Genomic DNA, 24,997 nt, shown 5'->3' with positions numbered 1-24,997 from the left:
ACTTTGTAGTAAATATCTATTTGAAATGTAATTGAAACATAACTGATTCAGTTTCCTTATAGGAAATATCTCTGTACTTGACTGTGCAAACTCCTTATAGATCACAAACATTCTTAAAGCAATTGTATAAATTATACAAGAATAAAAAGGGCACTTTGCTCTTTGTTTATGTTTAATTTTCAATTCCCAAGAAATACATAGCCTTTTGGGCAAACAGTGGTGATTGTTTTTAATTGCAGAAACTACGCAGATCATTTTTCAGAGAGTCTCCTTATTTTTCATTGGATTTAGACATAGGTTCTTTAAATGCCATAATGTACTTATATACCCAGTAGCCATTGAAATAATCTACATATATGCTTACCAGAGGGTAGATTAATGTAATCATTTCATTCATTGCTTCTTTCTGATGAAATTCTTTTTTTCCTGATTCCAGTTCCTGACTCTACATTATGTAAGATGAACTGATCTGTTTCTCCTACCTGTTGGTTCATGGCCTTTTTCAGGGATGGCCTTGACCTCACTCTCTTGACCTTCATTCTCTTAACACCTCCATCTTCCTCTCCCAGTCCTGCTTCCAACCTCACCCCATGTCCCATGCCACTGAAGTGCTGCCTGATTCTATGCTACCTTGGAAGACAAACCTTGGAGCCAAGCTCTAACACCAGGATACCAACCTGCTATCTCAGGTGGAGAAAATGGGAAATTAATTATTGCATAATATCGAATGCACTCTGTGGACTCTGTTGTCTGCTCAACTATTTCTTAGTTTTATACAAGTATTTGTCATTTCAGCCAGACCCAATGTAAAACAAGTACTAAGTCCTTCTATTCCTTCAACCTTTAGTAATTTATCTACTTTTACAGACTATCACTTTAGTTCTTATCCAATTCTTATTTCTTTCTACCCCCAGGTTATGTCCTGAAGTGCCATAGAAACAACTTAAGAGTGTCTCTCTCACTCTTGAAGAGGACTCTTAGTCTGCTTTCCAAATTTACAGCCTGCTTTCCAAGTTTATAGCCCTCTGTACTGCTGCCATATACTGCAAGCACATTCCTCACTTATCCAAACCCTGTTTAGATAGAATGGGCCCAACTGTCTTCATAAGGCTGAAACCAAGTTTTAGTTCAGGGCTTTGTCTTTTTAATGTTATAAGTCCTCTAGTCAGATTTATCCTGATTTACTGCTTTTCATGTGACCTTTAGAGATGGAAACTCTTATCCTGTCAATTCCCATATTCAAAATTACTTAATAGTTCTATTCTGTTTATAGAATAAAGTTCAAACTCCTTAGAATATTAAGTAAGGAGATTAAAGGTCTTCTCTACACATTTCCCTTGCTTTTTTCATTTCACTAAAAACAGTCTTTCATTCCCTTCCTGAAACTGAATTTATGCAAGCTCTTTTCTACCCTCTTCTTCCTCTTGTGTTATTAGAAATATTTATCCATCTGTTGAAGCCCTTTTATTATTTTATAGTCTATCTCCTTTTAACAAAACAACAGTATTTTGAAGGTCATGTTTCATTCATCTTTGTATACCAGTGCCAAGCCCAAAGTTTGGAATATAATCAATGGTCAGGAAGTGTTTGACCAGATTAGCTCTTTAACCCTTTCCTTCCTCTAGATCCTAAATTTGGTTTGGATGTTTTCTTTGCTCTTCATAATTAGTTATTTCAAAAAAGCTTTAAGAGGATGCTTCATGAAAACTCTTGGGGTTTCCTTAAGGCTTTGTGACCTTGAGTAAATGATGTAACTTCTCAGTGTCTCCATTTAGTCACTTGGAAAATGAGTACAAAATCATATTATGGTTAAGATTTGAAAAGACAAACCACATATGAACAATCTGAAACTGTTCTTTCATGTGGGGAAAAAATAACTGATATTATATATATTTCATTTTTTGTCCATGGTTCCTGGCTCATAACTTCATCCCCAGGCAGACTGTAGAAACCGCAGTTCTTCCTCCCAGAGGCAGATTGTAGAAAGGTCAATATCCCCCACTCCTGGCCCCACACCACCACCTGCTTTATGTCCTGGAGCTGGTCATAAAGAAATCCTTTGACCTACCTTTTGTCTAATAGTAGGTCATAAGACCCTCCTCATTCCAGAGATGTCCTGCCCCATCCCCTGGAGGGAGGAATGTTAACACACACCAAGAAGAATCTGAACAGACAGGCCTTGCTGCGTCTCCCCACTCAGTCTTGCATTAGATCATACCCCTGTGTCCAATCATATTTCAGCACTGTTGTCCATGCTTCAATCATACCTATGTAACAATCTCCATAAAACCAAAAAAGTAGATTTGGAAGGCTTCCAGATAGCTGAATGCATGGAGGTTCCTCGATGATGGCACACCTGGAGAAGGCAAGGAAGCTCTGTGGCATTTCTTTCCATACTTCAACCTATGCATCTCTTCACCTGAATCCTTTCAAAACCCTTCATAAGAAGCAGGTAAATGTAAATAATAATAATAATGATAATAATAATAATAAAGTTTCCCTGTGTTCTCTGTGCTACTCTAGAAAGTTAAACCCTATGAGGGTATTTTGGGAACCAAAATTTTAGCCAGTCAGAGCACAGGTAATATAACCTAGGGTTAGCAGCTGGCATCTGCAGTAGGGAATAGCATTGGGAAATAAATCCTCAACCTGACAGATTTGATGCTATCTGCAGGTATATATAGTAGTATTGAACAAGGTCTATTTTGTCCTGCATGCCAATCACTGAAATGATAAGGTTTTGAAAAAAGTTAATTCACAAGGTAGCCAATTGTGAAGACCAGAGAGAAATCTCAAATCTGCCTCCCAGAGGATAGGGTTTAGGGATATTTATGGGATAAAGAAACAGGGTGGTGTAAGGTGTGGAGAGGGTGATTGGAGATGAGGAAAAGTGAAGTCATTCAGTGTCTGCACATGCACGATCAAACTTTGACTTGTCACAGAGCACGTTTTCAGAAGCATCAGTGTTAACATGCTTTGCATGTGGACATCTGGGCTTCTGATATTAAAAGGTCACCTCTTAAGACACTTGCTTAGGCCCAAGTGCAGGGTTTCAACTGGTAGAAGATAGACAAAAGCAGCCTTCAAGTTCCTGGGGAAAAAATAAAAACTTAGATATTATCCATAGAAAAGTTAGTTTTAGCTATGTGACCTTTAAAAATTGGTGATTTTTAAGTTAAAAGGAAGTGCAGCTAGTTAAGTCTGGAGGATTTATTCTGATATTTCCCTTGGTTTCCATAATGTCAGAATTGAATTAGTTTAGAGGCTATCCAAGTGGTGTCTGCTGCCGTCCATTGCTTGCTCGGGGTATGGGAGAACCCTCCACACATCTGTTGTCAGTGTTCATTGTGGTGTGAGAGCAGAGAAAAAGCAGGCAGTTTGTTTTATTATCCTGACATGATGATTTTAATCTTTTTCAGACTGTTGAATTGAGACTTGAGCTTGGTTCCCATCTTTTACTGTCTGTAACATTGAGAAAGTAACCTTCTCATGCCATATTTCTGCTTCTTAGAAAGAGAAAGTTGTACCAGCTGCTGTATAAAGAACATTCCAGTGCTGAAGATATTCTGTGATCTATGATCTGAATTCATGAATCTTTTTTCTTTCCCATTGTGTATACTGGTGTATCAAAGTTTCCCAAATGTGTTTTTAAAATTTTTGCCAAAAAAAGATGATTTCAACAGGAGAAATCTTCTAGAATTACAGGGCAGATGATTGGAAACTGGTAAGCAATTGGCTGTAATGTCTGTTTCTAAGCAAATTCACATTTTGTTGAATTTTCTGATTACTGTTGATTTTCTGCTATACAGGATTATATAGCAAGAGTTTATAAAAAACTTCCACACAATTTTATGTATAATATCCAACTGTAATATCCCATTTACAAATAATATCCTAAAAAATATTTTGCAAGAAAAACTGTTTTTAAAGTGTGTAAATATTTCTAAAAAGTACTGACAGTTTATAATAAAGGGCCATTGGAAGTGTTGAAGAAATGATAAAATCTTTGGAGGTCACATAATTCTGAAGTTTACTGTAGCGTTAGTGTGTGAGGAATAATAAGTTCACAAGAGAAGAATCTGACCCCAAGGCAAACTTCAGTTTTGTTCATTGTTTAGTTTCAGAAATGTGTGGTTAGGAATGCCAAAGACATTTAACACATTGTTTTCTCTTTTTGAATATCTATAATCTGGCTCCACCTTGTAAAGATCACAGAAGTCCTGACAATTCCAAGTTACACTCATCTCTGTCTTTCTTGTGTATTTGTTCTATATAAATTTATTTATACACTGATTCTTCTGAGAATTATGATTCTCAGATTGTTTTTCTTTTCATGTTTTAGTTTTCTGATTGCCTTTAAAATCATTACCCTTTTCAGGAGTGCTTAATTGGTTTATTTTATATATTTTGTGATTAAGGAAGTCTTTTTTCTGGTATATAGAAAAAAATAACATTGAATTATATTATTGGATAAAATTAGGTAGTTGAAATGAGATTTATACTGATGCTATAAAGGAGTATTGGACATAATCACAAGGAAAATATACATAATTTCATTGAATCTAGATGTTCAGGCAAGAATAACACTTTGTTAATTTTCAGGTAAGAATGACACATCTATAATCTTTATTAGAGAGAAAACAAACTATTCTCCATGTTGATAGATGTTACTTGGAAAACATCATCAGGTATTATGGTGCTATTTGGACATCAAATACATTTTAGAATGATAATTAAAGACATTTATTATATTTTAGCATTCTAAAGAGTTAGTTTTCAAATTTGTAACTAATATATTCAATTTCCCTCTTTGGGGAAGTTATTAAAGGTGAATTTTATTAAATGAGAAAATTCAGTCTCTTCTGCAGACTGTGTGATCCATGCCCCAGGCTCCTGGTCACCAACAACTCTATAAATTCTTACATGTAATAAACTTTTTTATTCCTATCAGAGAAGAAACTATTGTGACTTCACCCCAACTTCACAAACCTGGCTCAGGTAATGATTGGCCCCATTTGCCTCAGGTATTCCACCTGGCGTAGTAAAATATGGCCAAGACTAGGCAGTATTGCATGGGTCTGACTTTGGTAGGAGCCCATTCTAAGCCAATCCCTGTGCCCAGAGAAGTCAAAACTACAATTAAAAGGATGACTCCAAAAGACAGATATCAATTTTTTTCTTCATGAATATGATGTCAAAGAGAAAGGGACAGCTGATTTACAGGGGCATTTTGTAGAGAGGACAAGACTATAAAGTAGATAGATTCAATCTTTTCAGTATAGTAGAGAATATAGTTCTATCCTGAGAAGACAGGTTTCCAGTGATATTCTTAAGAACGTGAAGGAAACAAGAAAGAATAACTAGAGGGAAGGGGGGAATCATAAGAGGAGGTAGGGAGATTGCAAAGCAATATTGACCACACTCAATTGAAATATAATCTTGCATAATATATTTGAGCCAGGTGTGGTGGCATGTGCCAAAATTCCAGTTACTCAGGAGATTGAGGCAGGATTGCAAGTTCAAGGTCAGCTTCATCACCTTAGTGAGACCCCATCTCAAAATTTTAAAAAGAACTGGTGGCATATCCCTGGATTTAATTCCTAGCACTGACGTGTGTGTATGTGTGTGCACATTTGTGTATCAAATGAATGTTTCTTATTGAAAAAAGTCAAATGGTATTATAAAAAACAACTGCCTTTTTTTCTAAACTAATTCCTCATGCTTTTTTCTAGGAGGGAACATTTTGAGTTATTTCTAGATACAGTGGTATTACTTATTTTAAAAACAATTGTTTTAACTATTAGTCTTTGATGTCTCATGTAGAAAAGAATTTAGCTTTTATATTACCACTCTATACCCTACCACCATCTCCACATAAAAATTTCTCATTTCAACTAATCAATGCAGTTGCTGTTTTAATACTATTGACTATTTACATCATCATTATTACAAATGTTCTTTACAGTAGAACAGAAAGGCACATAATAGTTGCTTTCTTTTTGGTAAAATTTAATTATTTTGGTGATAATTCCCTCCTTAAATCCTCTTCTCTTCTAGATAAATACTATTTTTTTTTTCTCTAGCCTCTTACATAATTTATGGTCAAGACTTCCAAACTCTTTCTGGAAATTCCCTTTGTATCTTAGTTGTCAGATGAACTATTTCCTCAGTCTTCTGTCTTCTTATTTTTTGGCTTACATCCTTGTTTTGGTGAAGTTTATATTCTGGGAACTTAAATATATTACTTAGTTAATATTCTTGAAAATTGGGTTGAATTCTTGAAGGTTTGATCATATAAATAGCAGGTGGGAATTATTTTCTCTGTTTTAAAACAATTTATTGATTTACTTCTAAATTCCAAGTATTGCTATGGGAGTGTTTTCTTTCTGATTCATATGATATTGCTCCCCAATATCTTCTTTTTATTAGCTTGATCCTCTCTAATGCTCTGAAGATGAGTAGGTGGGTCATGGCCTGTGGTCTTATAAGATGTAGACAGATGGTCTCTTGCACTCTGGAGAGTAATGTCTCTCAATTCCAGAAAAACTTTTTGCATTCTCTTACTGTCTCCATTTCGTTTTGGGTTTTACTTCAATTTCTGTGGAAATCTCACTGTATGGAAATTGGATTTGCTCTCCTACTCTAATTTTGCTATAACATTCCAACCATTCTGCTGGATTACTTCTTCACTCACTATTTAAATTTAGTTTGCTGTCTCATTTTTTGATTGATAGTGTCATGGTTTTCTACTTCACCATCTTCACTAATGCAGTAGCTTCCCTTAGTTGTCTGAAGATATTAATCATAAAAAGTTTCTCAATTTTAAAATACCCTTTTTATATTCAATCTTACTAGTGGCTTATTTGTATTAAAATTTTGTCTTATATGTAAAAGCTTTTGCTCAAATGAACAATTTTCCATTTATTCTTAAATTGTGGAAAATAAATATGGATTTTTCTTGACATATATTACCCCATCCAACAGAGTAGCTACTACCCATATGACTAGTGAGAACTTGAAAGGTCGCTAGTCCAAATTCAGATGTACTATGAGTGTAAATAAACACCAGGTTTCCAAAACTTTGTAACACAAATATAAATTATACTTTAATTTTATATTGACCGTTTGTCAAAATGATAGTATTTTTGATAGTCACTTGTTTTCTGTCCTGTATCATTAACATCTTTGGGCCAAACATCTATGTTCATGTTTTTGTAAATTTTATTCATTGTATTTTAATGAGAGTTCAAGTGCAAGTGAAAATAAACATAGGTATTTGATTTGCCATGTTAACTAGAAGTTTTGGTCATGTTTTAAAATTTTTAGGTCATCTCATCATCCCCTTTTACAGTAACTTGCGCCTGCTGGGTTGTTGCTCAGGCATTTAAGTGTCCTGTGATGAGGTCTCTGTTTTTCCCTCTGATAGCCATGGGCTTTCAAGTCAGTAGGCTTACGTGGTTCATATGTCTTTTTTTTTTTTTTTTTTCCCTCAAACCATGCCAACTACAACGATGTAATTACCTAAATGCTTTATGTAATTACCTAATTTTATTTGCTTAGAATTTCACTTCCTTTTACTTAGATTCAGTTAATCTTCTGGGATAGAGTAAGGATCTAATTCTATAAACACACTTTTAGGGGATTTGAGTCCCCATCGATCTCACTGTCTCAGCTAAGCTTCTCTCATTTTCTGCAATTTATAATTTTTAAAATATAAGATGATACTCTGAGGAATTATCTGCATGGTTTTTTTTTTCTTTTACTCTCTTCATTCTTTTATTGGACTGAATGATATGAATCTATAAACTGGGGAAAGGCTTTTAGGTGCCAAGGAACTGAACTTATGCTACTACACAGGTCTACTAAAGATTTTGAAAGTAATTATTACTCAGTCTGAAAGAGTTGTTCTCAACATCGTCCCAAAACAGATAAAAGGGCCAGAAACATGAATGGAAGTGGGGACACCAGAGCTTAAGTCTCAAAGTTCTGTGATCTGCCCTGCTGCAGACTAATTCCTGAGGATGAGCTCTCTCCCTCTTTCACCCAGCAGGTGAGTGTGAGTGTTTCAGTGGAGGTGTCTCTTAGAGAGGGCAAGTCCAACAATATGCCCATCCTGGAGGAAAGGCTGTGGGGTATTTTTTGGCTGTGTGTTGTGGGCTACAGGCAACTATATTTAGAAGCAGATAGGAATGGAAACATTTGGATCCTAAAACTGGGTCCAGGGCCCTAGAAGATGGTGTAATTAAGTCAGGGAAAATAACTATTTCAAAGTGCTCATGGCTGCAACAAGGGAAATCCATAGCCATGCATTTAGTGGAGGCATGCGATATGTTCTCATTCCTATGCACATATTCAGTTGAGAAAAAAAAAATCTGAGATCTAAACACGAAATGACCAAGAAATATCAAAAGTTGAGAGTTTAACAGTGAATATATAGAATATTCTGGATTGTACAGAATGGAGGCTCAAGGTAAAATAAAATTTTATTTTGCACACCATAGTTTTATGATGGTGAAATTCATTTCTATTTCAATATATAAGCATCCCTAGGATTTCTTGTGATTGTTCTCTTATGAAAGCAAATGAAAGATATTTTCAAGTCTGTGATAGCTTTTCTATGATTCAGCTAAATTCGGTATTTCACGTTCCATATGTCAGAAAAATCAATTCTATTTCCCTGAGTGATAGAATCATGGACTGAATTTTTATTTTGAATTTTGAGTTTTTAGACTTCTTAATGTATAACCATTTTTTCCTTTAAAGAAACAGACTTATATTTCCCATAGGGTTTAGGAGATCCTGGTATGATATGTTGATCTTTAATTTGTGTTGATTACATGTTATATACCCACATACATACAAAAATGGAACAAGTAATTATATTATCAAAGAGTCATGATAGTCCAATATTTTATAATGGTTGCTCTAGAGAAAAGCCAGAAGTTTGGAACAGATAATTATTTTTTAATTTTTTAATAAGCACTATAGAAATAAGTCTCAGCAAAAGATCTATAGTTTTATGAGTTGGGATGCATTTGTCTGCAAGTTATAAAACAACCCAATAAAAGTAACTAAAAACATGGGGCACAATAATTTGTTTCATATAACAAGGATTCAATATGTAGGATGATTCCAAACTGACTAATTCAGACAGTCAACAATGATAGGGCTCTTTGTGGGTTTGTCTGTTTATCTCATGGGTGCAAAGTGGCTGCAGGAATTACAAGCATCATGTCTTTATATAATAGTATGGAACATATTTGTCTTGTGTCAATTTTTTAAAATTGAGAGAATCTGTCACTCTCTCTAGTATGTTTTCTTTATGCCTTAATTATGAGCATTGTGTTCCATGTTCAACATGTATCTCTAATTGTCAAGGAGAATTATTGGCTCAGACTGATCAGTATTCAACCTCAGTATCTTGAAAGGGGGTCTTAGAATCACATGGACATGAAATATCTGAAATATAAAATCAGTTTGGTTAGGAAAGATGAGTAAGGAGGAACAGTGACATCTGTCACAATGTGTCCTACTTTGATTTATGTAACTTCAATGTTTGAAGATTAAAATGTCTTCAAAACAAGTTTCAGAAAGTAAAATTGCTGTGAAGAAGATAAAATCTTCAAGTATATATCAAACACTGAAGTTTTCTTTTCTGAAAAGAATATCATTATGATATTCTTTGCAATGAAACCTGTGCCCCTATATGATGTATTTAAGAAAGGCAAGGTAGATTAGACTTGCAAAAAGGTGGTCAAGCCTAAGTTACCCAAATTGGATTTGAACAAGATTTTATTTTCATGTATGAAATTAGTATTTTCTTTCATGTGTAAACTTATTCTCATGAAAAAAGTTAAGAGAAAATATATCATTTTAAAAAATATTTCATTTTAATGTTAGTTTATATAGGTAGTAATAGGTGATCATGTGAGACAGTAATATTAAAGTTCAGAGTTGTGTTGAACTCTTGACTGAGTACTGATTAACCTTGAGCAAGTTACCTAACTTCTCACAGCATCACTTTCACTGTTGTGATATTTGGAAAAACAGTAATTCCTCAAAGGTTGTTGTGAAGATTAATATAGAGGATGTAAATGCCCATGTAATAGTTTCAGGAGACTCTCTGTGGTAAGCACTGTTGGCATTAGCTGTTAATATAACATGACATAGTTTAAATGATTTTTCAATACATGTGCTTGTGAAAATATTATTTCACAAATTAAATATGAAGAGATTTCAAGGACTAAAAAAGGTGATGGGATTATTCTAGTAATCAGTACACCACAAGAATATGTAACCCCCCCACTACAATTGGATTAATGAGATAAGCACAAAGACATTTAAAACAGTCTGTAAAAATAGTCTTGGTTCTACTTGGCCCCAAGGAGGAAGGGGCAGGAGATACCAAAAGGTGGAATTTAGTGAGATTAAATACCTATTTCCTCCAGTTGTCTTATTCTAGGAAGTTGCTTCTAGGTCTGTGCATCCATTTGTTTACATTGAAGCTCAGTTAAGTTCAGGGAGGAGACCAGTGCTTGTCCCAGACTTTGAGGGCTGCTGTCGATGGGGAGAAAGGATAATTCAGATGCTATTGACTAATCCAGTTGAGCAACAGAGGAGGAGAGAATCCAGGAAAAACTGCTGGACAGAGGCCAGGTAGTGAGTTTCACGTGACAAGAATGTGCTGTCCTCAACCTGACCCAAGCTTCTGGGAAGGGTAGTAGAGCTTGGAAACAAATATGACCAGAGTGGTACCAGCAGAGTGAATTTTACATGAGCTACCCAGGATCATCAGAAGATTTTTAAAGAGTAGGGGGAATAAGGGAGATTAGTAGAAAGTCCGTACTTTTAAAAAGCTAACTTCAGTAGCACAGTTCTACCACATAGGCTTATCTCCACATTAAGGTGTAAAATACAATAAAAGAACTTATTTTAAAATATTTTCACCTGTGTTTTCAAATTTCCTTGTGTTTAATTTCTTTATGAACTTCACTTAGATTTCTATATTGTGCATTACTATTTATACATCTCAACTTTCTTGTTTCCTTGGGCCTGAGCATTGACTTTCACTGCTCCCAACATTCACAGTAAGATGATAAGCTTTTATCCATAGATACACAGAAACATACTAAGATCTTTTTAAAATATGTATTACTTAACAAAGCAAAGAGATTTGTACTGCCAGAAACACTTACCTTTTGATATTTTTAGTTTGAACAGTTTAAGGTTTAGAAATCATTATGGTGCTTCCAAAGGTATGTATAAATCTCCTGACTTTTATATTCATTATTTTCAAATTATAGTTTCTGCATTTTATAACAAGTCAACAGATTTGCCCTCATTTTCTAAATTTAAATGGATTTTTCTTTAGGCTAAAAGTTGCCAAATAGCAATGAAGATGCTTATAAAATGCTTCAAGTGTTTTCATAATCTTTTAGTATTGAGATTTGTGTGCCTTGAAACAAAATGTAGTAATTTTTATTTGTGCTTCCCAATGCAAGTTAATTGAGAACTTTTAGCAGTTTGGCTGCTTTTGAAACCTACATTTTCTTCTAGTGGCGCATGAACTAGGTACTCAATTTGAAATGACTTTTCTCTCATTTATTTTGAAGCTACCACAAAAACTGTTTCCCTTCTGAGAGTCCTTGGCTTCTGGAAGAAATTGCTAAATCCTCCTATGGATGAGGAAATGTTCTCTGCCTTGGGCAAGGCCTGGTGATTGATCTGACTCCTGCTTAAGCACAGAGCTGGACTATTGTTTTCTCTGTGAAGCCTGCCATTTCTCCCCCTAAAACCCTCTTCAGAATTTCCTCCTCTGTGTAGGTTGAACTATAGGCCTTTGCTATAGCCTCCATTGTGCTATTTTATAATCATTTTTCTTTGTGTGTAACTAAGCTTATTTTCATTAAGGGTTTTGTCTATTTTCAGATTCTCTGGACTCAGATATAGCTACTGTCAAAGATTAGTTTATTAAAGCTAAATGACTATAAATAAACTTATTTTAATTATAATCTGTATTTGGAAATAAGATAATTCTCAAACATCAAAGTAACAGAGAAATGTTTCTGCTGAGAGATTTATATTGACAAAATCAAAATTTAAATATGAACAAGAAAATGCCTATGTTTACTAAGCATCTTCCTGTTTTCCTACCAATCTTTAATAGTACTTACTTATGAACTAGATGCATAAACTCAAGGTTACCTCTTTGCATTTATCTAATTTTCTTAACTTCCTCAGGTCAGTTATCTTCTCTGTAAAAATAAGCTAAAAGTACTTAATTTAGAGAAATTTTCAGGACAGGAGTATTTTAACATGATGCCTGACCCATGGTAATATGTGCACAAGTATTTGTCATTTTCCTAATTCTTTACTAGAATTTATCAGGTTGTCCCACATCAGGGGAAAGAAATAGAATATGTTGTTTAATTGATGTCATTCTATTAATAATTTTAATTAAAATTTTCTATTTAATTAATGTAGCCTATTTTAATTCTATTTAATGATTTAATTAATTCAATACTTAAAATATGAAAGAACAGCTGGGTGCAGTGGTGCATGTCTGTAATCCCAGCTGCTTGGGATCCTGAAGCAGGAGGGTCACTAAGCAACTCACTGAGACCCTGTCTCTAAATAAAATACAAAATAGGACTGGGGATGTGGCTCAGTGGTGCAGTGACCCTGAGTTCAATCCCTGGTACCCACGGCCACCCCCCCCACACACAAAAAACTCAGATGAAATAAAACAAAAGAACACTGGAATCAAAGTTTTTAAAAATTAACTTCATACTAATAATAGTAATAATAACATATGGAAATCAAAAAGAAGTATAAATTATTAACACCACCCAATAGGTTATTTTTAGGTTGAGTAGCATCACTGAGGAACAAAGAATAATGAAAAATTACAGCAATACCTTATCAAATATCAGGGTAAAACCTGGGATAAGAGATGTAAAAAGAGGTGACAAGTAGAGAAAGTAGGAATACAATGAGAAAAATCAAGCAATATTCTACTTGAGGGCTTTACAAATAACCACTAGGATGATCCAGAACAAGTTTTTGACTCCCTCATTCTCAGAAACCTTCTTTGTTAAATGATGAGGATTGGATGATCCCTAAGACTTTCTCAACTTCTGCTATATGAAGGTCATGAAGGAAAGAGAAGAACTGCATCACGTGTAGACGTGGGCAAAGGGTCCTTGGACTGTGAGTCACAGCTATTTATATCTGAGCAAATGTGCATGTCCTATGAGTCAAAAGGATTCTGTAGTCTTCTCCCCATGAATCTTTATGGAATTCTGCATATGTAGAGTGTAAGCTCCTTCAAACTATGTGCCAGTGTGGACAGGTACTGGTATTGGGTTATCTTGGTAAGGATTAATACCATCAATAAATAACAGTTCATTTGAGAAATACCCTTAATGTGTATCTAAAACCAACCCTTCATTCAGAAGCACCAAGACTGCTTTAAATCAATGCTTAGATAATAATAAGCCATTTCTGAGATGGCTTTAGACAACTCTACTTTGTAGATGTTTTTTTTAACTGTTATGTAAGAGTAGAGAGTTGGCCTGTACTATTTCTAGTCAATTCATAAATCCTTAACATCATTTATTTCACCAGTAAAACCTCAATGAATACTTATGCCAATCTCCTGAGGAGATAAAGATAACTAAATTGTAGACTTGTATTAAATGCTAGGTAACTATCTCTAGAATGAATGTTCTCAACTAGGGTAGATTCAATGTATGGAACACTTGAATACATGCTGTAATTTATGTTGAAGTATTTGAAGTATATAGCAGAAAATATCCTGGTAGGAATCATGCTTTCTTCTTTGTGGCAGAGTTCTAAGCATGTAGTGGCCACATGGTTAATATCCATGTGGTATGTGAGTTCATGAGGATGCATGTAATCAGGCTTGAAATCTGTAATCATTTCTTAAATGATTTGGGAAACAATCATATTTTTGGTTTCATTTAGCATATATTTAATGTCCTTAATTTGTAGAGTACATTTGTTTTAATTTATGATTACGTATTGTATATTTTATAGTATACCCATCAAATAGTACCATCTTAATTCTCTCATGGCAAAGGAGTGTCAACACTATGGTGAGCCTGAACTTGATAGTTTTCCAGGGCTCCGTAAAATACTATCCCTATCTCCAGCTTTCCAAAACCTAGAATATTCATCAGTGCTTTGTTTCTCCTCCCAAAGGCCAGAATACATGTTCTTATGTGGTTCTGAGGAAGATCGCAAAGACTAAGACACAGGATGGACAGAGTCGAGGGAATTGCTAGGGGAAAATAAGTAGGGCTATCCCTGGAGAATGAACTGCTGCAGTGTTCTTTTAAACGTCACAGAGTAATTGTTTCTTTCTTTTTTTTTTTTTTTTTCCCTAAAGAAAAGAACCAGGATAAAGAGAGCTCATTTTCAAGTTGGACAGGTTAGCAAACACTGGGCTCAGGGTTTACTTTGGTTTTGGAGTCTACTGCCTCACTGGAGTGTCAATCAAAATTCCACAGCCATTCTTGGATACTTGGAGGTGGGGCTGTCTGGCATACAGCAATGATTTGACCCAGCACTTGGGGCACACAGACTGGAGTCATCAGTGTTATTCCGTGGTCTTCCAACAGCGTTTGCAAAATACATTGACATTTGTGGACTTGCACTCTTTCATCGGACTTCTAACTGGTAATTACAACTATGTAATAACTGAAAGTTACCTTGTCTAAAGATATGACTCAAGACTGGTGCCTGCAATACTAAACACTCTTGCTTTGTTCTGATTTTTGCTTTGTCCTTGCCCAGTTTAGGGTGTACTTGAATTTCTTTCTCCTTTCAGGTAGGAGAGTGTACCGGGTATTGTAGGCAGTAAGCTGGTACTGCATCCCAAACTTTTAATAAGGATTATATTTAAAGAAAGGGGAGAGAGAGCCCAGGTGTAGTAATTTTACTATGATCTGGCCTAATATCTGCATTACTAACTCAAGAGGACATTCAAAAATATCTGAAATTATCTAAACCCTCCAACATATGCTTGCATATATGCAACAACAGAAAACTACCTTAATAGAGCAACATACTAAAAAGTGCAAATTTAAGCGTATAATCCTTTATTTAAAGGATATACATGTCCTATGAAGACTATTAAATTGTAGATGGTCAATTTCAAAGATGCAATTAATATAGCATAGAAGTATTGGGCTCTTTTGTATTAAGATTTTAAGGCAGAGTGGCTATTTTCCCACACAGGAAGAATAATCTGTGCTCCCTGCCTCTGATCAGTGCAACAAGTAGAGGTCACAGGCAGTCTCTCCTGCTGGAATTCCTGGCATGGCACTAGTCAACAGGTGACTTCTGTGACTGGCTTGAGAGGCAATTTTGTAATTTTATTTTACTTAGAGAACTCAGTTATTGTGTTGTAATGTATTGACTCTGGCTACTGATCTCTGATGCAATAGCAAATAGGATGTATAAGGTAATATCAAAAAAATTAACCAGTAAATTAAAGCCAGTTTTCAATTGGCAAATCATCCCTAAAGATGTTTTTCAAGGTACAAATTTGCTACATAGAATGACAATAGAAAGTATTTACATATTAGTCACAATTGCTTTGCTAGTCACACCCAATCATTCCTCTTTGTGACATTTTATTTGGACTACCATTGTAACACAATGGTCTGTAGGAATAGATAATATTTGTATGCCTTTATTTTGTTTATTGCAATTATCTTAAATGTTTAGAAAAATTCATCCTAGTGAATTAATACAGAGCCAATGGTTTGCCTCAGTGGGCACTATGTGAAAAACAGAAGACTAAAGAAGGTTGTTTATAGACAGCAACAGGAAATGCTAATACAGGCTCATTCAAGAAAATATAACTTTTCATCTAGATCAAAGCAATTCTGTTTGTCTATTGGGTAGCTAATATTGTTACTCAAATATTCTAGACAAGCCATGATTTTAAAAATTTAACACAAGATCTCAGGCAATTCTTTAATTATTGTACACTATGGTAACCTTAATAATATATACAAATTGAGGGGACGTACTATATAGTAAGACTACTAAACATATTTTGTAATAGGCAATAAATTATGAAACTAGCATTAAATAAATGATGTCTTTAGAGAGACTGTATGTTACATTTAACACACAATCTTTGTTCATTCAACAAATTTGTTCATTCAACAAATATGTGTTTGTTCAATACATAGGTACTGACCATTTTCTGCACTTAACTTGTCCCAGCTAGCACTGAATATTCAAATAACTCCCCAATACAAGTACTATTCTTTAAAACAAAATAAATGCCTATCAGTACAGGGGACATTGGATGAAAGTCACTTCTTTACTGGACAATCAAGGGATCCTTCACTGATTTTGCTACAGTGTTCATATTTGTTCTTTAAAGATGATGAAAGATCAGTGGACTGGTATGTATCTGCAGTCTGTGGAGTTGTAGGTTGCTTAGAAACTCAGTGACTATGGGCTTGCTATGGCAACTCAATTTATCAGCGAATGCAAAACTAAGCTGGCATTGTGCTAAATCTCCATATTTTGCTGGTAAGAATATTCAGATTATCCCTTTTATCTTATCAGTATTTTTATTATTTACACAATCGAGCTGAATCTTGTAATTTGCCAAATATTAAAAATAATTTATTAGTATTATAAGAAAATAAAGTGTAAATTCTACATTTTTAACTCAAATTTATAAGGTCTACTCATTGTTCTTATCTGAGTTTTGATATGTACAGATACAGATGATTTTTATTAAAAGTATGAGAAAACAAAATAGTATAGCATATTATCTATATGCAAATAAATTTTTTGTGTCATACTTAATTTTAAAATATTTAATTCTAGTAGCATGTACATGACAATGTTCGCTGGCCTATAGAAATAATATCCTCTCTTTTTATCATTTGACTTTTTCAATAATACCTGACCAAAGAATAACACATAAGGAATATTAAACAGATAGTTTTGGATAAAGGGTCCCTTAAAGTACTGTCATTGTGTACTTACCAAAATCAATTACCTGGAGGTATAGAGAAGACTGCTTGATTTTTCAACAAGAAGGGCTAATTTATGTTCTTTCCCCATTTGTAAAATTTGCTGAATATTTAGTACTCATCATTTTGTGTCCTGACAAAAATCTGCAATTATTTGTAATGTTTCATTGAAATATTTTTGTAAATCTCTCAGATATTTCTGTTAATCTAAAAGTCTAGTATAATGGCATTTTTATTTTACATCACTAACTTCTTCACAGATAATACAAATATGTAACTGTATTAGTTCTATTTTAAATATTATGTTTTAAGAAATATACCACATAATATGCTATACAAATGTATTAGAAAACAAATTTACTGGAAAAGCACAATTTGGGCATGTGGAAAGATATTGGGGAACTTGCTCTTACCCTTATTTTGAGCAGTTGCTTACTGCAGTAGATTTACAATGATGTTATCCTTTGTTTTGGGGCATGCTTTTAGATTCTAATAGCTTTCATCGTTTCATACATTTATGCTATATGTGCATTGTTATCGTCTCTGTACTTCTTCAAATGTAAGTGTTGCATTTACTTTATCTCCCTATTGATTCCTGCTGCTGTGTTTATCACAGTCAATAGCAGAGGTAGAGCCAGTAGGCTCTCCTGAGACAGAACTACTAGCAAGCTTTATTTATTGTCCTTTTCTCCTGGGTTTTGGCATTCATGCATTTTGTTTTGATATTTAAGGGCTTACCATATTAAAAGCTCTCTTGAGAATAAATGAAGTAGTTTGACTCAGGTTTTCACAGGACAGTGCTACATTTGATGCTTTCAGTTTTTCTTTATATTCACTTCCACATAATTCTGCAAATAATCTGCTTTACTATTTTGAATCATCTGGTTTTTCAGTTCAGCTAGAGTGCCTCTATGGATAATAATATGCCTCATCTCACTGATGAAAATATGTGCAAGAGCTAGAATGTGGTCCATTTCCCTGGAATTAACTGCCCTGAAAAAGTCAATACCCAAAAGTCCTTTTTTTAAAGCTCCAATGAGTAGGCCATACTGATCCCTCCCTTGAGAGGGAGCATTTGGTTAAGTCCCACTGTTCTGAACAAAATAAATGAGCAGTCCAGAATATTAAACAATGCAAAGGAGTCAAACTCTTATCATGTAATCACACACACACACACACACACACACACACACACACACACACACATATATATATATATATATGATAGTCTATCAGAAGACAGTAGATTGGCCTGTACAAATTAGATGGTAGAGTAGAAATATTCTGGAGACATGAAGAAGACTCAGAACAACAACAACAAAAAAATACTACTTATTAATGATCTACATTTTGTTTAATCATGCTTGGTGTGATTAAATTACTTTCATATTTTAGAAAAATTCATTTTAATCAAGATTCCTACTCCTGGCAATGACTATATGAACACAATTGAAATGTAGCATCATTTAAAATGTTTTGGGTAAACATTTCATAGAAGCAAGTAATCCATTCTTGTAACTATTCGATCAATATCTGTGGAATGAAAGAACTGAAGTCCTTCATAAAAATATTCTCTAGTGTGAAAAGTCATATTATCTGTTCAATATTCAGATTTTTTTCTTAAAGCAAACTTCATTATATTACATGCATGATGTCTATTGAACACAGAAAAAAATGTATCTGAAAAATCACCAATTCTTTTAAACGTATCAGATAACTTGAAAAAGCAAAGATGCCACATCTCCTACAAAAGTATTTAACATGCTTATGTCTGTTTTCTAATCTATGCTGTGATACTCATAATTTATTCAGTATCCATTCATCAAATATTTGAGTATGCATAATATATCAGACACTATTTTAAACTCTGGAACATAATAGTAAACACTACCAACATGGTTTCCAGTTTATGCCTTGCAGGGAATTTCATTGTGACCTATTCCTTTGCTACTCATGAAAGAACAAATGCATGATAACTTGAGCTTCTCTGGAACAGCTTCTATGGTGGGACACTGAAGTGCTCTGGAGATACATAGAAGAATAAAATAATGCCACTTGATTATGTGGTAAAAATGAGGGTTAAAAGAATAAATGGCAGAATAAGTTTCAATTTTTACTAAAATTCTTGTCATAATATTTGAAGGTTCATTATTGTGTATTGAATTGCCATTGGAAGCTGTCTGCTCTTAAACATCATTAAAGTATATAAAATCATATCCCTGAAAGGATTCAAGGACCATGAACCCATGGTTTCTTCTAACTTAGGGTTATTTATTTTGTGTGCAATTGTATTAAGTTAATTTGGATGCATACACAAATTTATACACCTAAAACTAGATAGCATTGACAGAAAATTATGATGGAAATAAAACATAATAAAAGCACAACAAGAATCGAATATAGGGTAACTGAAGAAAAGATGGGAAAAAAAAGTTGGTAGAAGAGAATTCCATAAGTCCATACTGAAATCTTATAAAATTGTTTTTTGGAATATGCACTTTTATAACATGGGCAGTGTTTGTATTTTGGGCTGCATGAATGTTGTTTTCATATTTTAATGGATTTATTTCACCTCAGATTTTTGTTCGCTTTCATCTGCTTTCCTCCAACCTACTGTGATTACCCAAATTTTCCCCCCTGAGGAGTTATTGAAAATGAGAGGAAAAACAGGCCTAGCAATAATCTTGGATCATGGCCAGAAAATATTTTTAGTCCTTAGACTGCATGGAGGATACTGCCGCAAGTCTTACAAATGCAGCTTGGGAAAATGATATCCTTAGCATATTTACTCTGAGCACTAAAGCACACTGTTAACAAAGGAACATCAGTACAGTGAAACATGGACAAAACAAGCATCCTGCCTCACATTTGTATCTGGATCTGTGAACAGGAGGTGTTTTGGAACAGGAAAGTTTGTTAACCATACTTGAGAAATTGTGGGCTTCAGAGTCAAACCCAGCTGAGTCCTAAAAATCTGAGGATCTATGTCTTAATTCAGCAGTGCAAAAGTAGCAGGACTAGTAGAGTCATTTTAAGGATGACATTTAACAGCAATTAAGATTCCATAACCCACTACTGTTTGCTTAAATCATATTCCCAAACAGAAAAATTACCCTCATAAAATTGAAAGGGATTAGTCAAAGAAACTTGCCAAGTCCTTGGTTTATTGAAGATCAATGAGGATTATAGACACTTGCATAGATAGGGTTCATAGTACCTAAACCTACCACGCAGAGTTAGGAGGAGGAAAGATTTTTTTTTCTATGTGACCCACAAGGTAAAGTACTGTACTTCATTGTCATTGTTCCATAATGTGAAGCAAACCATAATAGTACTAATGAAGTGTCAGGGCTAATAGGCTTATAAGTGTTAAGATGGTTAAGTTATGCTTCTCTATTATTCAAGATTTAAATTGGGAGATTCCAAAGTTAAGATTTCACTCTACCCCCACCTGAAAAGTTTTGAATTTTTCATATAAGCAGATACCAGCAATCACAAATGCATACAATACAGTCAACTGTTTCAATATTTTAGAATGATTCTGAATTTAAAAGACGTGTATTATACATTACAGATTAATAACCTGCTTTTTATATTCTTTCTGAATTCTAATTTTCCTAGAATGTTTATGGAAATATGGTATAAATAAAACAATTTTAAAAGATTTATAACATTTCCAGAAAGATGTTTTTTCTAGAAGTTTTAATATATGTAAAATTGCATTATATATAATATATATTATATATATAACACATTGTTTTAGGTATGTCTATATATGAATGATAATATAAAACATCTTTACATATTTTTGCAAAAAATACTGTATGGTGCCTTGTCAAAGTAGAAAAATACAGTTAGAGTAAGATGTTCCCCCTTTTAATCCTATAGATTCTTGAAAAACTTGCCTAAGTTTTAAGGTATTCTGAGAATACCTTAGAGAATTAGCATTTCAAATAAACCTATTGGTACCATGAAAGAAAATTCAGGCTTCTCCAAGAATAGGTCCTTCCTTTAAGAACATGGAGACTCAACAAATAATTCTTATTAGGTGAGTTTTCATACACATGGAATCTGTGTAAGTATGTTTGCTTGTGAGTCTATGTACGTATTTAACTGTTCCAGGAAGCTAATGTTCAGGATTGTGTGTTTTTAAACATAAGATATCAGAAAGTGCAGATGTTAATATAATTGTTTTTAGAATACTTCTTGGGTTCATTTTCAAATTTTTTAATTTTTTATTTGTTCTGATTAGTTGTATGTGACAGTAGAATGCATTTATACATTTTGATAAATCATACATAAATGAAGTGTAATTTCTCATTTTTCTGATTGTACATATTGTGGGTTCACATCAGTCATGCAGTCATAAATGTACATGAAGTAATGTCTGTTTCATTTTTAAGACCCACTTGAGGGATTCTCTATCTAGTTCAGGGGTATAATATTTCTCAGCATTAAAATTGTTATAACCTCAATTATGACAAATTTTGTCCTTCTGCCTTGCAAAATATCACATTAGTTGACTGAATATCTTAATTTTGTCTTTGTTACTTGTCAAATTCTGATTTTAGCTGCCAATTATTGATCTTTTTTCCAGCTATTTTACCACATCATGCTTTGAGACCTACTTGTTCTTTTCCCGTAAAAATTTCTATCTAGTATATTAGCACAACTATCTGAAATTAAGCTGAATATAGTATTTCTTGGTGTTTTCTTAGCATAATTTCTTAGCATTCTAGCATAATTATGCTAGTATTTCTTAGCATAATTTAAGGAGTGGAAAGAAAGGAAGTCAACATTGAAATAGTTAAGTCGTGTTTGTAGCTGTTCAATTAAGAATGATGTCTGCCAACATTTCTCGATAGCCTGGGAGATTTACTTATTGATCTGGTCAAACCCACATAAGATCTGTCTGCGTTCTCAGAGGTGTTCTCTGTTTAATTTCTTTTACACACAACTTCTACCGTGGCTTCTGTGAAGCATTTAGGCAACATTATTTTGTTTTTTAAAAAGTATGTTTGTTACCTGTCTTTTGATTCGTTGAGCTATATGGTTTAAATTTAGATGTTCCCTTGACATTCTGCATTTTATCTTTAAGAATATTCTTTAAGTTTTCTTTTAAAAGAGAAACTAGAAATCTACAGGCATTACATTATACTTTTGTCTTTTGCAACTTAAAATTCTTATTCTATATCTACATAATTATTTTTATTCCTACACAACATGTACATGTCATGCCCTTCCTTACCATTTAAAGCAAGTGGAACATATCATCAATTTAATACTTCTAATTGATGTACAAGCTAGCATTTGAAAACTTAAATGTATGACCTTATATATATTCACATAAGCATGTGTTTACATAAGTGCATAATTGTATGTATAAATCTACATCATTATTCCCTAAGGATTAATGGGATATAGTTTTCCTATTTTACATTGCTAAATAATGTTTTGAGATGATATTCAGATCATTAGAAGCAGTTTTATTGTTCAATTCAGAAATGATTAATTGCCACCTACAGAATATATTAACTATTCATTTGTTATGTGTAAATAGTTTCCTCTCAATGTAATATTAGGTTATTTAGAATCACTATACAAACATTTTGAAAAGAATATGTAAAATTAGCATTGATCAAGAATGCACTTAACATTTTTTTTTTAGAAAGGAATGTAGGCTCTTCAGTCTGTCTGGATTTTAACCCTTATTTTGACATATGTTTCTGTGACCTCAGTTGGTTGTATAAAGAGCCTAATAAAGTGATATGAATGGTCAATAAGGTTATTCATGTGAAATTCTTAGCTCAATATTGCAGTTAGTAAGCTCCCACTGTGTGTTAACTTTATTTTATCATTATCTTTATAACTTATGAATGTTTGCTTACCCATACAATCTGGGTTTACAATGCAAATAATACTGCAATGTTTCATTTGATGTCAAGATATTGCATTTATTGTCAAAAGAAAAAAATCACTTAAATTTAAAACACCAATTACTGTAAACTACAAATATATTTGTGTATGACTATACATTTTGTTTAAATCTACCATCTGATTTGATTGTCAGCTTAAGGGTATAGACTATGATTTTTCCTCTTTAACAAGAAAGACATTAGAAATATGCTGTTTCATGTCCACTTCACCAATTCCATTGTGAATAAAGTTGGACTCAGAATTGGGATCATGTGATCTCTCTCCTAGAACTTTTGTAATGCATGTCATCTGCTTTTCAAATATGTTGCAATCTTTGTGCTACTCAATTTATCCTCTTCCTCTTTTACTTTTCAAGTGTTAAATTCTATGAGTCAGCTTGTCTAAAATGCTGCAACAAAGAACTTTTAAGAACCATAAAATGGGGCTGGGGATATAGCTCAGTTGGTAGAGTGCCTACCTTGCAGGCACAAGGTCCTGGGTTAAATCCCCAGCACCACATACAAAATAAATAAGTAAAATATCTAGAGGCAAGCATGTTACTTTTTATATTCTCAAAGTAAAGAAAGCAGTTTGAAGAATGACACAATTCTTGAAATGACTAAAATGTAAGGGAGTAAAAATTTTAAATTTCCATAATTTAAACATATTTTAAGCAAAAAATGACAATTTTTAAAAATGACAATGTCAGAGGGTTGACTATTGGAAAAAGACAAACCAACCCTGAAAAAACATGAAGGGTATTATCATAAATGTTTTAAGTAAATGGCTAGTATACTTTAGAAAATGTCATATTTCAGTTTTTAAAAACAATGTACTTGTTAGAAACTTCAAGTTCAGTATAAACCAGTGTGAACCATGAATGTATGAAGATGGGCAGTCTCACCCATGTCTGTGTGCAGGTACAAATTAAAATTTGACAAAATCCTCCCTACTGAAAAGGACAAAAGCATCATCCTAGAAATTTCACTTCCCACTTTTCACTGGTGTCCAGACATAGGTACATAAAGCTATGATAATTTTGTGCATTGCATTTGTAAGAATAGCAAACCAGAAACAATGATGTTCATACATAGAGGGTTTGCCATTTAAGAGTACATCACTCACTATAAAATATTTTGCAATAGAAAAACAATTGACTATTCATGATTTGGGAATACCAACAAAGTACATAATATAAGAAGAGGCAAGTTTCAGAAAATATGATTCAGTATATATTTCATGTCATATACATGAATATATAATTTTAAGATCGTTAAACTACTGAGTGATTAATATGTATAACATTGCTTCTCAAATTGGAGGTTGATGGAGATTTCCAATACCTTTCTATAATTTCCAATCTTACTTGCCTTTTTAAAATAGATTTCCTAAAATGGAATTTTGTTTATTAGCAATGATAACTTTAGCAATTATTTATTAAACTAAAACTATGTTAGGCTCTGTGTGAAGTCCTTCACATTATCACTCTTACTCTTTACAATTATGTGAAGGACATATTTCCACCCTGGCTATGAGAAGTAGTTAGTGACAAGTTATACACTTAGGAAGCAATGAATTCCTAATTCAAACATGGGTCCATTCATTTTCTTAGCAGATATTCTTAATTCCAGTCCCAACCATTACCTAGCCATGCTACAAATAAGCAGTATAATAGCCTTTCATTTCCGTCAATTCTCATTCCTTTTTCTAGCATAATAATCATTTTGTAGGTCCATTCTTTCAACTGCTTAGCAACTCTACCCTATTCTGTGCTCTTGGGATTCAGAAATGAACTTAACAGACATGTTGCCCTCCTCGTGGATTCTACACTTTAGCAGGTACAGAGATAGGGGGAAAAATATGTAGAAAGTTGATTGTAAAGTGTGTCCAACAGTGAAAAGTGACCTGTGGAAAGCAAAGTAGAGAAAGGAGGAGGAAGAGGCCTTTAGAAAAGGAGGATTCTAGTCAGGGGGACCAGTAGGTGGCAGATCCCTTTCAAATACTGTGTCCTACTCACCTCAATTCTCACCAACTAGGTTGATTGTGTCAATCAT

General features: G+C 33.7%; 1 protein-coding gene across 4 annotated transcripts in view; it reads left to right on the top strand.

Annotated features, from left to right (window-relative positions):
• Window positions 1-24,997, top strand: part of CD36 (CD36 molecule (CD36 blood group)) — a 74,539-nt gene that overhangs the window by 14,389 nt on the left and 35,153 nt on the right. For 2 of the 4 annotated variants that reach the window (XM_079150564.1, XM_079150561.1), the window contains exon 2: window positions 14,411-14,700. The exons of the other annotated variants lie outside the window; for them this stretch is intronic. The gene's annotated coding sequence lies outside the window, so the exon portion shown is untranslated. The remainder of the gene's footprint in view (window positions 1-14,410; window positions 14,701-24,997) is intronic. 4 annotated transcript variants of the gene reach the window in all.

Source organism: Sciurus vulgaris (assembly GCF_902686455.1).
Source record: "Sciurus vulgaris genome assembly, chromosome: 8".
NCBI lineage: Eukaryota > Metazoa > Chordata > Mammalia > Rodentia > Sciuridae > Sciurus > Sciurus vulgaris.
The sequence above is the reverse complement of the archived record's forward strand: the minus strand, read 5'-3'. Positions and strand labels throughout refer to the sequence as shown.